This window comes from Globicephala melas, chromosome 1 (assembly GCF_963455315.2).
Source record: "Globicephala melas chromosome 1, mGloMel1.2, whole genome shotgun sequence".
NCBI classification, from domain to species: Eukaryota; Metazoa; Chordata; class Mammalia; order Artiodactyla; family Delphinidae; genus Globicephala; species Globicephala melas.
This window is the reverse complement of record NC_083314.1, coordinates 155,390,022-155,405,044: the sequence shown is the minus strand read 5'-3', so window position 1 is coordinate 155,405,044 and position 15,023 is coordinate 155,390,022. Positions and strand designations below refer to the sequence as shown.

At 41.7% G+C, this 15,023-nt stretch overlaps 1 protein-coding gene across 3 annotated transcripts in view; it reads left to right on the top strand.

The window, feature by feature from the left end:
* Window positions 1–15,023, top strand: part of SMAP2 (small ArfGAP2) — a 47,509-nt gene that overhangs the window by 12,208 nt on the left and 20,278 nt on the right. Inside the window, exon 1 of one of the 3 annotated variants that reach the window (XM_060307330.2) lies at window positions 1,163–1,300. The exons of 1 other annotated variant lie outside the window; for it this stretch is intronic. The gene's annotated coding sequence lies outside the window, so the exon portion shown is untranslated. Of the gene's footprint in view, window positions 1–1,162; window positions 1,301–8,967; window positions 9,027–15,023 lie in introns of those variants that run through there. One more of the 3 variants, XM_070045500.1, reaches the window with a different exon arrangement.

The following is a 15,023-nucleotide window of genomic DNA, read 5'->3' as shown; positions in this document are numbered from 1 at the left end:
GGAGCAGGGAGTGTAAAACGGGAGGCTGAAATAGCAGTCCTTTAGCCTTTTTGTGGGCTGGGAGTAAATATTTAGACACTGTCCTCAGCTGCCATAGAGATTAATCATAACCTTGCAACACTTTTAGAAGCTCCCCTTGTTCCTGCTGGAACAGGTTTGTCTAATTTGAAGAACCTTGCTTTGGCTCTTTCGAAGCCGCAATTTTTTTCCCCAAGAGACCTGCTCTGAGTTCCTCTGCGTAATGTCCCCTTTGCAGGAACTTTCTATCCACACGGCTGGCATCTTTGCGCCACCCACTTGCACCATACCTTCCGACCCGTACCTCATTATACCCAATTCTGAAACACCTGGCTTTTGAAACATAGTGAATATCTTCTTTTGAAAGGGCAAATCTCCACTTTTTGCTCTGCTCCCTTAAGCCAGGGCTGTTTTGATGACTAACATTCTGCGTGTCCCTGGACTAACCATCTGTATTTTGGTCCCAGAATTCATTTCTATTCTGCTGTTTCTGTAGCGATGAAAGTTCTCTAGCTTTTGGATACGGTTGTGATTCAGTTAAACTCTCACTGGTTTTCCATCTGTTTGCCATTGGTTGGGGCTCCTCTGATGTGTTGGGAAAGCTGCACACCGTCGTGGAAGGAAGAAGTTCACATGTCTGTGGTCTTGTACAAGAGTTCATTTGCTGACTCGGAAGGTTTTGTGTAAAGCCTCTCTCTGCCTGTGTGAAAAGCACGAGCTCCCCTTCAAACAAGTGAAAAATGAGTTCTGCCTGGCTTCTTGTTCTTCGCTCTCCTCCACTTCTGGGCTTCCTCTGAGGAAGAGGAACGTGGCTGGGAAGGGGTGTGGATGAGCCTTCACACACAAGCTCAGGCCTTGGGCTTTCCAGCAGCAGCGAATGTGTGTGTGAGAAGAGAAAAGAACCCCTGAAGAATAGGATATCAATTTAGGGACTATTATTGAGCATCTGCTATGTATAACACACATTTGGGGTGTAGAAAGATGATTCTCATTCCAGTCCAGCTGATGATTTCTTCTATGAACTTGGGTAAATGACTTGACCTCCCCGGGCCTTAGATTCTGCAGCTGTGCTTGGACTAGATAATCCTTAAGGTTCTTTCCAGTTTGGGAATTCTGTATCAAAATGTTTATCTCTTTGTTACAGAACAAGAGAAACGGCTTTTCCACAGGATTGGCATATTCTTATGTCTCACATGCTTCAAACTAAGTGGCTTCAAGATGGTTTCTCAGCACTATTGATGTTTCGGATACTTCTTTGTTGAGAGGTTGTCCTGTACAGGAGGTAAAGCAGCATCCTTGGCCTCACCTACTAGATGCCAGTAGCACCCCAACTTTCTGCCAGTTGTGACAACTAAAAATGTCTCCAGACATTGACATTGCCACTTGTGGGGAAAATTGCTTCAGTTGAGAAGCACAGCTCTAAAGAAAGAAGAGTGGTACTGTTTGAATGTGGCTATTTTTAATATCTATTTTCATATTGGTCCTCTGCTGCTTATTACCTGTCCTGGGGTTGGAGGATGAAGAGCAATCTCATTGGTCAAGAGCTCTATCACCTTTCTTTGGTAGCTTCTTCTAAAGATATGCCTCCCCTCAGTGGGCAGGCTTACTTTGCATCTTCAGTATTTTTTTCAGAATATGAGAAGCTATTGGTTGTTGCAAAGAGGAAGCTAAGGCTTTAACGGGAAGTAACTTAAAAAACATAAAGAACTAAATGTCCCCAGGGAGTGAAGACAATAACTTCTAGAGAATCGAGTTAAACATCTGTTTCCTGAAGTGAGGTCATGAGTGATAGGAAATTAGTTTAATTATAATGTCAAGTTTTGAAATATCAGGTCCACCTGGCCAACTTTGAAATAATTGCCCAGCTGTTAGCTCAGCGATCCATCTCTACACACCTCCAACCCCCAGCCTGATGAAAGCCATTGAGGTAGTGATTGAAATGTTCTAGCTCTCTTATAAGATCTGGGTTTTATCCTTATTGCTTTTGCTACAAAATGTTGGTTTTATTTTATATTAAAAAATTTTTTAATTTTTTTGAAGTATACTTAGTTTACAACGTTGTATTAGTTTCAGGTGTACAGCAAACTGATTCAGTTATATATATATATTCTTTTTCAGATTCTTTTCCATTATAGGTTATTAAAAGATATTGAATATAGTTCCCTGTGCTATACAGTAGGTCCTTGTTGTTTATCTATCTTATATATAGTAGTGTGTATATGTTAATCCCAGAGTCCTAATTTATCTCTCCCCCACCCCCAAAATGTTCTTTTTAGGTTGAATTACTTTACATTGTCCCCAGTGTCATCTTTTTCTTTTTTCTTTTTTTGTCATCTTTTTCTCATCTCTTTTCAATCCACATTCTGGACTGGGTTGGGTGCAGAATGATGCTCTTTGCTGATTGGGGTAGAGTGTGTTCTATGAGCATCCTTGCTGGGATGCTCTGGGATCCCAGAGCCATGACTGAGACACTTGAGCCTGTGTCAGTCTCTATCCCTCAGTCCTGGCAGGCTCCGTGTTCTATTCCAGCTGAGCCTTTGCCGGAGTAATTGGCCACATGGAGCCTTCAAGCCAAACAATTGTTTGTACTGAGATAGTCTCACTGTTTGGCTCCTAATGAAATAATCTCCTTCCTGCCCCCAGTGAAAGCAGCTATTTTTTATTTCCTCCCTCCCCTTTTCAGAGAAGCCATGCCTCAGCTACCACTCTTCTCGCTTATTCATGAATGCTTTAAGCAGGGTCTTTGTGCAGAGGAAATTAGCTAGAGCCAAAATATCCGAGCTAACCAGGATACAAGGAACATTAAGGACACCCTTCCTCCTAATTTTCTATGTAGGATATTTAAATCACCTTTGTGTGGTTTTCTGAGTAATAAGGGATTCAAACCTCAAGTCCACATAAGAAAAATACTCATTCTAGGTTTTTTAAAAAGTATGCTAACTTAGGCAGTTGTTACCTAAAGGAGCTCACAAAATAAAAACAAATGTAAAACCCAGCGACAGAACAAGCATAGCTGAGTGCCACCGGAGAATGACACAGTGCTGTGAGAGTCAGAAGAGGAAGGAAAAAAGGCTTGATGGAGACAGCAAGATTTTCACAAAATGAGGTTTTGCAAATGGAATAGCCCACGTAGAGCTATTTGTGAGCAATATTAAGTTGATCCAGAAAGTATAAGTAGTCCAGTTTTCCTTATTTGTCAAACCTGTGAACCTCCAAAACATGAATTCAGGAAAGAGAATCCACAGGTAGAGATAGAAAGTTGCCCAGGTGGCCCCCGTGTGTCCTGCTTCTCTTTCCCTCTTTGGGTGCTTCTTCTGGATTATCGATTGCTTTCATCGTATTGCTGCCTCTGCTCTAAAGCTCTGGCTCATATATAGACACAAATCACTTCCTTTGATTCTTTTCCCTTAGCCCTGTTAACACCATTCAGAACTTTGAGTACAAAGAGGGAACAAAAAAGGGAACTTATCACAAAATATATGAAACTAAAAAACAGCCACCCTTTTCTTTGAAGGTTTAACTTCTGATCCTACCTCGCTCGGCTTGTTTCCAGTCCCTGTTCTGTTTCAGAATCCTGAGGTCACGTGCCTTAGCTTCACAGGACCAGTGTAGATTCTTAGTTACCTTGCTTGATTTTTTTTTTTTTTTTCAGCACCAGGTCCTGCTGCATGTGAAAGGTACTGTCTAAGGACCCACCACCAGCAATTTTCTCTCTAGAGAACTTGACCCAGAGGATAAAGCCAAACTAGCCTTCTTGTGCTGCTGCGCACTTAGGGCTCTTTTACTCATTTCTCAGTGGATAGGCATCCAGGCCTCTTCCTAAGGTTACTGGCATGATCAGAGACCTCATCCTCCAGGCTGAACTCAAGATTCTCCAGAAAGAGAGGGGCTTCCCACTTGGAGGCCCAGCACTGTGTACCACAACTTTCATACTGATCTCTCATGGGAGCATTTATTTAACAAGAGCTATGAACATACTGTTTTTTTTTTAGAAGGGAAAACTTTTATTTTGACTTCATAAAAATTTAAAACATTTAAACAGCAAAGCATGTGCTAAACAAAATAACAGAGGTTAAAGAGAAATTTAAAAACAAGAAACAAAAAATTGCAAAATGTCAATTCCCCTAATCTATGCATTTAGGGCTAAACCAATAAAAATAGTACTGAGATTAGCTGGGGATGTTGTTATTTAGTTTTTGTTTATTTTTAGATTGTTTTTAAAACCAATCAAAATTTATAGGGATAAATATTGTTACTTGTATAGATTTTTAATAACAGCTTGTTGCATTTCCTGTATTGTTTCAAATGCCTCCACCTGGTCACATCAAACTTCAATCGATGCTTTAAGTAATAGAGGATCTTTTATTGCAGCCAAAGTATAGCAGGTATGCTGTCTAATTCTAGAGAGTCCAATGAAGTGGAAATAATATATTCTTAAGCATTATATTAAACCCTATCTTAGGAATTATAGTAAAAGCAAATGTAGCATCAATTGAATAACAGCCATTAACTAAAGAGAGAAATCAAGAGGACGTTTAAAGACAGAAAACATTAGGCAGATGTCCTACTATGCTTGTGGATATTTAGGAGGTGGCTGCTCTGGAATTAAACCTGGACATGACCCTGGGTCCCTCAGCCCTCACGGTTTGACCTCCTTCTTCCCTGGGAACCTGATGAAGGAGAGGGATTCCCTGACCCTCTCGGGCCTCTGCTTGCTGAATAGCAGGGCAGAGGAGCCCCTGGGGGAAAGCTGGAATTTAAACCCTGCTCTGGCCAATTTTGTCTCCTGTGACCATTTCTTTTCTTAGCTTGTTGAGCTTTCTCTCAGTCAACAGAGATGCCAGCCAACTTTGTTGAGGGTTTTTTCTCATGGGACATGATCCGTCTTTGATAGAAGGAAATGTTTCTTTCCAATTCTCTCTCTAGGTCTTTGGCCAGCTTTCTGTAGGAGTTGCACTTGGGGAGTACACTGCTGATATTTTCGTACACTTTGGGAAGTTTCTTCTTCTAAGCAGTAAATTCCCTCCTTGATAAACTTTGTGCAAAGTTTCATTATATGTTGTTGATGTAGTTCAGTCACTATTTGAAGTTTAAGCTGAAGCTTTTGAATTTCACTTTCAAGCTGTGAATATTCAAATTGCAAAGAGGGTTGCTCAGTTTGGAAATTTCTCATTTGACTTGTAAGCTCCTTTTCATTTGATTGTCTTCAATAATTTTTTTAAAATTAATTAATTTATTTGTGGCTGCGTTGGGTCTTCATTGCTGCGCCTGGGCTTTCTCTAGTTGCAGTGAGCAGGGGCTGCTCTTCGTTGTGGTGTGCGGGCTTCTCATTGCGGTGGCTTCTCTTGTTGCGGAGCACGGGCTCTAGGTGCTCGTCTGCAGTAGTTGTGGCATGCGGGCTTCAGTAGTTGTGGCTCACGGGCTCTAGAGCGCAGGCTCAGTAGTTGTGGCACACGGGCTTAGTTGCTCTGCATCACGTGGGATCTTCCTGGACCAGGGTGCGAACCCATGTTCCCTGCGTTGGCAGGCGGATTTTTAACCACTGTGCCACCAGGGAACCCATCTTCACATAATTTTTAAAATGTTCCTTGCTTTTCTCCTTCGAGCCTTTTTAAGGAAACATTTAAGTAACAGCATGGATGAGTTTCTTTGAATCGACTTCTGACTCATAGTCTAGGTGGTCTCCATTTTCTGCTCCATTCTTTTTGTCTAATCCCAAATCGCCGTCATCCACATAATCTCTAAAGAGAGCAGGTAAATTTGTCCTCTCCAGCACAGTTTTTGTCATAGATCTTTTTAGCTGGCTCTTTTTATGATTTACAACCTATTTCACCCGTGTAGTTGAGTTTTCAAGCTTTTTTTTTCTTCACTTCCCACACTCTTTGCCCCCATCCTGCAGCTTCTCGGGAAAGCAATCCTAGGCTTTCCTGAAAATGAGTGTTTTCAACCATACCATCCATTCTTTCCCTCTGAAGTTGTTCTGCATTCTTCTGAGGCGCTTTTAGGGTGTTTTGGCACCAGTCACTAAGGGTTGGAGAGAGTTTGACATATCTTTGAGTAACCATGTATGTCCTTGAAGGCAAGCCACCATCCCTCCATGAAATGAAAGTTTAGGGGCTCACTTCTAGTTATTTTTCAAGAAAATCTACTGTATTCTCAAGTAAAGAGGTGGACATGTTTAGATTATTACGTTTTGCCATACTCAAGGTTTGTAATGTCAGAGGACTGGCCTCTGCTGCAGGCATCAGCTTGTGTAAGCAGTCTAATCTTCTCACTGACTTTATGAGATTCTTCAACCCGGGCAGAAGATGTTTCGGCTAGCTCTTTTCCCCTCTTTAAAATATATCAGCTCTCTACTATGAAAACAATCCTAGCATCACATACCAGAACCTCCCAGGGAAACCCCAAGAGACTTGGGTCTCAGGCTTTTAGAGAGCACCGCCAGCAGTACTGCACAGCTGCTGCTCCAGGACTGGCTGGAAAGACACCTCTGTGGCAGTCAGAGGCCCTCTGTGTAGAATCAGGGACTCACCTTGTCCGGGAGTCCCTCAGTCTGCCTCTTGTTCCCAAATCAGAGAAAGGCCTCTGGGTGTCTGTGGGTGAGAGTCACCCTCTCAGATTTCTCTGTGTGGCTGGAACCTAGCAGCTGGCAGCTACACACACCGTTTTAGAGGAAGTGATGTCTTTGTTGGTGTATAGAAGTAAGAAGAGGAATAACAAGAATTGATTCTAGAAAGGCCCAGATCATGGAAGAATTTAAGCCACACTTAGTTTGGAGTTCAGTTGACAGTGGGGGTCTAAATTACATGTCTTCAAATGGGGCAGTGACATCATCAGCACATACCTTGGCAGAATGTCCTTTTCAGAGGCAAAAAAAAAAAAAAAAAAAAAAGCTCAAACTAGGACCTGGTCCTTTCCCTTCTGAAGTATTCTGGGAAATAGAGTTGAGTAATAAAGATACAGGTTGTTTGATTTGGTCGTCTTTATTACCAGAAACATCACCTAAGTATACATTAGTTACCGTCCACTGCTGGGATAGCCAGGAAGGAAGAGTTAGAGCCTAACCTGCAATAAAGCTTTACCTTCCAATAATAAATAAGGCAAATAAGATTGATGTGGAGCTAAATTTACTAAAAGTTAATTGCCCTTCCTTCAGTCTTTTCAGAGTAGTTTAATTAATTTTAGAGATACAGTTATTATCTTTTAGCCCATAGCTTTGTGGCTAGCAGGGGTCAGGTAAATACCATGAGATATGTACAAGCATGTTACTGGACTAATTCAGAGCAAGCACCGGTTTTCCTAGGATTTAAAGGAAATGAATAGCCAGTGTATAGAGAAACTGAGAAAGCTGCTGCCCCCAGCAGTAGACATGTGCCTTGTTCTAGCGCTGGCCCTTTGGCTGTTTTATTGTTTTAGTTTTATTACTTTCTGTAGGCTTTTTAAAAATTGTATTTAATTTTCTCCACCACCACCCCTGCTCCAGAGCAGAGCAAGGTCAAGGCCAATCCATTGTCTGTAAGCACTACTAACGGCAAGAGAAAGATTAACAATGTCTCCTCCTTTTTTCCCACTAGCCCCCATTCCACTTCCCTGTTGATTTCCTAGTGTTACAAGCTTTAATGTCTTTAGAGAAAGACCATTTTATTTTATTTTAAAAAGAATTTATTTATTTATTGGCTGAGTTGGGTCTTCGTTGCTGCGCGCGGGCTTTCTCTAGTTGCGGCGAGCGGGGGCTACACTTCGTTGCGGTGCGGGGGCTTCTCCTTGCAGTGGCTTCTGTTGTTGCAGAGCACACGCTCTAGGCGCACAGGCTTCAGTAGCTGTGGCACTGGGGCTCAGTAGTTGTGGCATGCGGACTCTAGAGCGCAGGCTCAGTAGTTGTGGTGCACAGGCTTAGTTGCTCCATGGCATGTGGGATCTTCCCAGACCAGGGCTCGAACCCCTGTCCCCTGCACTGGCAGGCAGATTCTTAACCACTGCGCCACCAGGGAAGCCCCAAAGACCATTTTAAGTTATCTGCTGAAATGGGTTTAGATGTAGACTAACTATTTCATCAGTGAGTGCTCAGCAGTGTTCTACTTCACTAACCACCTTTTTCTGGTTACCTGGTAGGAGGATAACGTTGCTTTGCTTTGTCTCCATGGATATCATAGCAGTTTGTTTGCTACATCTGTTCTGTCATTGACCTCCTGGATTAAGTTGGCTCAACTGGCTTGTATTTTAGTTGAGTGTAGAATAGCTGCTCTCTTCTTCTAGAATCTCCAAACCTCTATCTGTATCTTGCATTTTTTGTTATTTTATATAAATATGGGAGTAGTATAGAAGTAGCACCAGGAGGTAAAAATGGTAAGAAGGCAGATTAATGGGACTCAGTGTAAAGAAGGCATCTCTAGTATTCAATGCCATCCAACAGTAGAATGGCCCTCCTTTTGAAATGGTACATAACTGACTTAGTACCAGAGCTGTTTAGGGAGGAACCAGATAAAAGGATCTCAATGACTAATGAGAAGGTTAGACTCACCGACTTCTAATGTTCTTTCCACCTCTGATTTTCCAATTTTAAATTCCTTGGTGTAGTATTTACCTTTATTCTCTAATCAATCTCAGAAATCTTTCAATTTGTTTTGTCTCAAACATTTAAGAAGATAACTTTTAGGGCTTCCCTGGTGGCGCAGTGGTTGAGAGTCCGCCTGCCGATGCAGGGGACACGGGTTCGTGCCTTAGTCCGGGAAGATCCCACATGCCGCGGAGTGGCTGGGCCCGTGAGCCATGGCCGCTGAGCCTGCGCGTCCAGAGCCTGTGCTCCGCAGTGGGAGAGGCCACGACAGTGAGAAGCCCGCGTACCGCAAAAAAAACAAAACAAAAAAAGATTAACTTCTGCTTTTTCAAATATATGAACGTGGACAGTGTCTCTTTTTGACAAAAGGAAACAACATTCTTACAAGATGTACCGGATGGAAAGGGACTTACTTCTCTTGCAGAGCGTACTCAGAGCAGAGGTTGATTGAGTAAGCTTTTATTTTGGCCTCATGGTTCCTTAAAATGTTTGTACTTACAGAGGTTCAAAGTTACTGTTTATTGTTATTTTGGAATAGGGAACTAGGTGAATTCTCTTTTGTGTAGATGGAAATAGGCTGATAAACATACCTCTTAGTAGCCCTACTTAATTTCTCCAAGATGCCACTGGTGTTTATGTGTATTCTTCTTGTAGTGAATCAAGGGTTGAAGGGATATAATGAGTGGAACTGAGGTACCTAGCGTTAGAATTGTTCTTAAAACAAATACTGCTGCTTCTTTGCTTTGATTCTCGAATTTCATGCTGGAGTTAATGACAGGCTAAGTTCAGGAAAAATTTGCTTCTATTTTCAAATCAGAATGTGTTGATGGAGGTTCTTCCTTATGTGTCTATCACGTTTAAACCAGCTTTCAGTGCCAATCATAGGCTCCATGAACTGAATTTGATTTCATGTTTTTAGACTCATCAGGATCTAACATCTTCAGGGAATTCCCTGGAGGTCCAATGGTTAGGGCTCCGTGCTTCCCCTGCAGGGGGCACAGGTTTGATCCCTGGTCAGGGAACTAAGGTCCTTTATGCCTCATGATGCGGCCAAAAAAAAAAAAAAAAAGACCTAACATCTTCATAGATTATTTCACATTGTACCTTCAGAACCACTGAATTTCAAGCAGGAAGGGACATGAAAATTTCCTACAAATCAGCCAGTAGAACAATGGTACTAGAAGGGACTTTACAGCTCATGGTTTACCCCACCCACTGTGCAGGGATCATTTCTCCACCATCCCTGAGAGTTGATCATCCAGCCTTTTCTTGAACACTTGCACTTACTGGGATTCCACTGTTTTTGGATATGCTGCATTTGTTTTCACGCAACCTTAATTATGAGTTAGGAAATTCTTCCCCGGAGTGTTCCCAAATCAACTTCTATTCACTGGTGCTAGTTATGCCTTTGGAGCCTCACCAAAGTAACCTAATCCCTTTTCTGGGTAATATCTTTGCCTTGAAAGTGTTTGAAAAGTTCTTCTCCCTTCATTTTACAAGACAGAAAAAAAATTGTATGCTTTTTATCTTGTTAATTGATGACTTCATTTAACAAATACTTATTTTGTATGTACTACTTGCAAGTATGGTGGTAAATGTTTGGGATAAATGATGAAGGGACAAGGTCCTTGCCTTCCAGAGCTGATAGTCTATTTAGGGCAAGAAAGTTTCGTAAGCAACTAATTGTGATAAGATATTAAGTATTGGAAGAGCAAAGCAGGCAATGGACTCTTAGCCATAGCAAAGGTCAAGATTTATTCCCTTGATGGCCTCACAGAAAGAGGTGACATTGGACTAGATTTTGAAGTGTTCGAGCAGGGAATGAAGGAGAAAGCCATTTCAGGTAGGAAGAAGGTGTAGGCAAAGAGGCGTGAGTCATGACATTTTTCAGAATGATGACTTGCTCATCCTGTGTAAAGCACGGGCTCTTAAAGGGCTTTATTATCATGCTAAGGAGTTTCAACTTATCTTTCAGCCAGTAAGGAGCCACGGATGGCTCTGTTGTTTTGTTTTTAAAATACCTGTACTGTTTTTTCTCATTACAGAAGTAATGCAAGTTCATTGCAAACAATTCAGAGAGTATGTTAAAAAATAGGAAAATAAATATTTCACAGTCCCACTACCCAGAAATAATAGCTTTTAATATTTTACATGTATTCTTCTAGACAATTTTTTCTGTGCATACATATACATTTATTCACATTCTTAAACAAAAATGGTTTGATTTGTTCTGTTTATACTGTTTAAAATTGTATTTTATAATTAATATAACATGGACATGTTTCTATATTAAATAAAGAGCTACAATTTTCTTTTCCCTGAGTAGTGATATCATAGTTCTTTTATGGAATCTGTTGATGTTTTTTGTTGGAACATTAATATATTACTGAACATTCTTAATATATTTCTTTGTGTACTTGACCTGTTGTTTCCCTGATGAATTCTTACAGCAGGGGTGGGTGGCCTTCAAAGGATTTACTTACTTTCAATTATTATTATTTTTATTTTTATTTTTCTGCGGTACGCGGGCCTCTCACTGTTGTGGCCTCTCACGCTGCGGAGCACAGGCTCCGGACGCGCAGGCTCAACGGCCATGGCTCACGGGCCCAGCAGCTCTGCAGCATGTGGGATCTTCCCGGACTGGGGCACGAACCCGTGTCCCCTGCATCAGCAGGCGGACTCTCAACCACTGCGCCACCAGGGAAGCCCTCAATTAATTTTTAAACAAATTTTGCCTCCCTGCTGTGTGCGAGGAACTGTGCTGTGTCCTGGGAATGTAACAGTGAACATCACAGATCTGCCTGCTCTTGTGGCACTTATAGTTTAGTGGAAAAGACATGTTCAGCGATCACATAAATAAATATATGATAAAATTAGGTACAACTTAGAAAGAAAAAGTAAAGGGTAAAATAAGTGAAAGTCTATAACCTTTGAAAAGTCCTTATTTTTAGAGGTATATACCAAAGTATATGCAGATTGCATGGTATGATATTTGGGATTTGCTTCAAAATATTCCAAGGTTGGGAGTTGAGTGTGTGGGAGTATAGCTGAAGTAAGATTGGCCAGAGGTTGATAATTGATGAAGCTGCTGGTTAATTATGCTCGGCTTTTGTGTGTTTGAAATTTTCCATAACGAAATGTAAAAACCAGAAGAAAAGATGGAAGAGAGAATATAATCTGGTTTAGATTGGGGGACCAAGGAAAGGCTCCTTTGAGGAAGAAGCTTTTCAGCTGATATATAGGAGTTGACCAGGCTACAAGGGGTGGATAGTGGTTGGGGAAGGAGCTCTTTAGGCAGTGAGAGCAGCGTGTACAAAGGCCAGAAACCCTAAGTAAAGAACATGTTGGTGTTTTGAGGAAACGAAAGAAGGCTGGCGTGATTGGAGTTGAGAAGCTGGGGAAGTAGCCATGGGCCAGATCATATAAGACCTTGGAGACCATGTTAAGGATTTTGTTCTTTAATCCAACAGTGACAGAAGGCAGGCTTCCCTAGAAAGGTTTTAAGCAGCTGAGTGACAAGGTCACTTTTGCTTCTTTAAGAGCTCAAGCTGACTGTTTTGCAGAGAATGGTTTTGGTTTGGTGTTGGAGGAGAAGGGAATGTAAAAGCAGAGAGAGACATTAATTAGGAGGTTATCGCACTAGTCCAAGAGATCTGGTGCGTTTGGATTAGAGAAATAGTGTTGCAGATGGAGAGAGGAGATACTGATTTGAGAGATATTTGGTCTTGGTGATGGTGTAGATATGGCGATTGAAGAAGAGAGGTATAAAAAATGATGTATAGGGCTTCCCTGGTGGCGCAGTGGTTGAGAGTCCGCCTGCCGATGCAGGGGACACGGGTTCGTGCCCTGGTCCGGGAAGATCCCACATGCCGCGGAGTGGCTGGGCCCGTGAGCCATGGCCGCTGAGCCTGCGCGTCCGGAGCCTGTGCTCCGCAACGGGAGAGGCCACAACAGTGAGAGGCCCGCGTACCGCAGGAAAAAAAAAAAAAAGAAAGAAAGAAAATGATGTATAAATTTCTGACTGCTGCGTTTGAACGGATGGAGGTGTAATTGATTAAGATGGAGAAGAATGGAGGAAGAACAGGTTTTGTGGCAAGAGATTGAGAGTTCAGTTTGGAATATGCCATTCAGAAAATTAGCACCAATTTACATTTTCACCTCTATATTTGAGACTACATGAAAAGTTTACATTTGGGGGCCTGATCTGTACAGATTTGTGTTTTGGAGAGATTATTCTGGTGGGAGTCTGTTTAGTTGTTACTCTGTGAGCTCTTTGAAATAGGGGATCTCATCTTTATTGTCTCTGCCTTTGTATTCCTGGTACCTAGCAGGCAGAGTGCTTGGCACATAGTAGGTACTCAATAAATAATATTAAAAGAATGAATGCTTAATACAACATTGTAAATTAACTATATTTCAATAAAAATTTTTAAAGAAGAGCTAACAAGAAAATCTTACGCCCATTTTAAAAAAATGAATGCTTATAGGTGAGATATGAGAAGGTCTAGGTAGAAATGGATAGATTCTGGGAAAGTTTCCAAGGTAGATTCAACAGGGCTTGGATGGAAGATGGAAGAGAATTTCTCTCCCTTCCTTGACCCTTCCTGCTGAAGAGTTTTTCAACAGCTCCAAGATGCTGGCAGGTCTAACTTATGGGTATCCATTGATTTAGCAATGTTTTTTTTTTCCCCCTTAACATTTATTTTTTGGAACTCCATAGGTTAGAGATCAACAAGTTGTAATTATTATAATAGTAGGTTCAAGCTATCTGTAACTCTAGTTCTTTTCTCTCTGCTGATTTCTCAAGCCGAGAACCCTCCTAGGCCTAGTAGCTCTGGTGATGGGGGAAGTTTCAGCAGCAAGAAAAATTTGCAGCTGGGCATCAGTAGTTAACTCGGTTATGCAGAAGCCATCCAGTAGTTGAATGTAAATTGGATTTATTTATATGCTTTCCATTTTACAAATGGAGAAATAAGCCCTGGAGAATCTTGTCAAAAGGTGTGTAACTAGTCAGTGTAAGCCCAGATTTCCCTGATACTGGGCTGGTACTTACTAGAGCTGATTGCTTGGCAGATTAGCCAGATCCATATATTTTCTTCATTTTTACTGATCCCTCATTGTAGAGTGATTATTTATTAATTTTAATATTGCTTAATGCTTCCTGAGCCTGCTTGTAGGCCCCTGATGAATATGTTCACTTAGCCATGACCTTGCTCTTATGTTGTGCTAATCACTACCAGTTTATATCGCTGTCTATCATCCTCTTTGCTTTCAAAATGGTTTGAAACATTGCCTCTCAGAGTCTCTTTCCATTTTCAACTTCAAAATGGTATCTTTTATATTTTCTCCCTGGTTGCCATGGCCAATGTGTATGGAACAATTGGATTATCTTTGCATGTATCCCGTGTTTAAGTAGGCTGGCCTTGTAGCAACAGTACCAGGTACTGTGGAATCCAGGCACATCAGATGGCTGTCAGCTTCCCACCTTCCTCTGTGTGTGCAGTGGAGGCGTGTATGGACACCAGGGTAGGACGGGGGCATATAACAGAAAAGGGGAACAGCTGGGGGTTTAAGTAGTATATTCTCAAGGAATATTTTGAGGGAGATAAAAGAAGCTGCTTAAAATTTCATGTTTTCTAGAAGACTTTGAAATTGTATCGAGGGTAAGTTTCTTTCTGCTCTTCAGTCCGTTGATTTTGATTCTGGCGTTTAAGGACTAGAACTCACATTCCTGTCTAACAAGCAGCATTCTGTGGTGTTGCATAGTGTTGGCTTATACATATGAATTCATTAACATGCCCTCATCAGACTTCCCTGGTGGCGCAGTGGTTAAGAATCCACCTGCCAATACAGGGGACACGGGTTCGAGACCTGGTCGGGGAAGATCCCACATACCACGGAGCAACTAATCCCGTGCACCACAACTACTGAGCCTGCGCTCTAGAGCCCACGAGCCACAACTACTGAGCCCACGTGCCACAACTACTGAAGCCCGCATGCCTAGAGCCTGTGCTCTGCAACAAAGAGAAGCCACCTCAATGAGAAGCCCGCGCACCGCAACAAAAAGTAGCCCCCGCTCACCGCAACTAGAGAAAGCCCGGGCGCAGCAACGAAGACCCAACACAGCCAAAAATAAATAAATTAATTAAAAAACAAAACAAAACATGCTCTTATCATGAAGGAGATGAATGGGAAATGGGTTCCAGAAATCTCATTCTATGCCATGTTCTTATATGTAGCTCTCTTTTATTATTACCCCTCCATATTCTCAGCAGTGTGAGGTGAATATTATTGTGCACATTTTGTAGATGAGGAAACTGGGGTTTAGGAGGCTTAAGTATCTCTCTGAAGGTCACACAGCTAATCATTGATGAAGCTGACCTTCGAAATGTAAGTTTTTTTCTGGCTGCAAAGATTATGCTTTTAACAACAACACCGTTTTCCCATA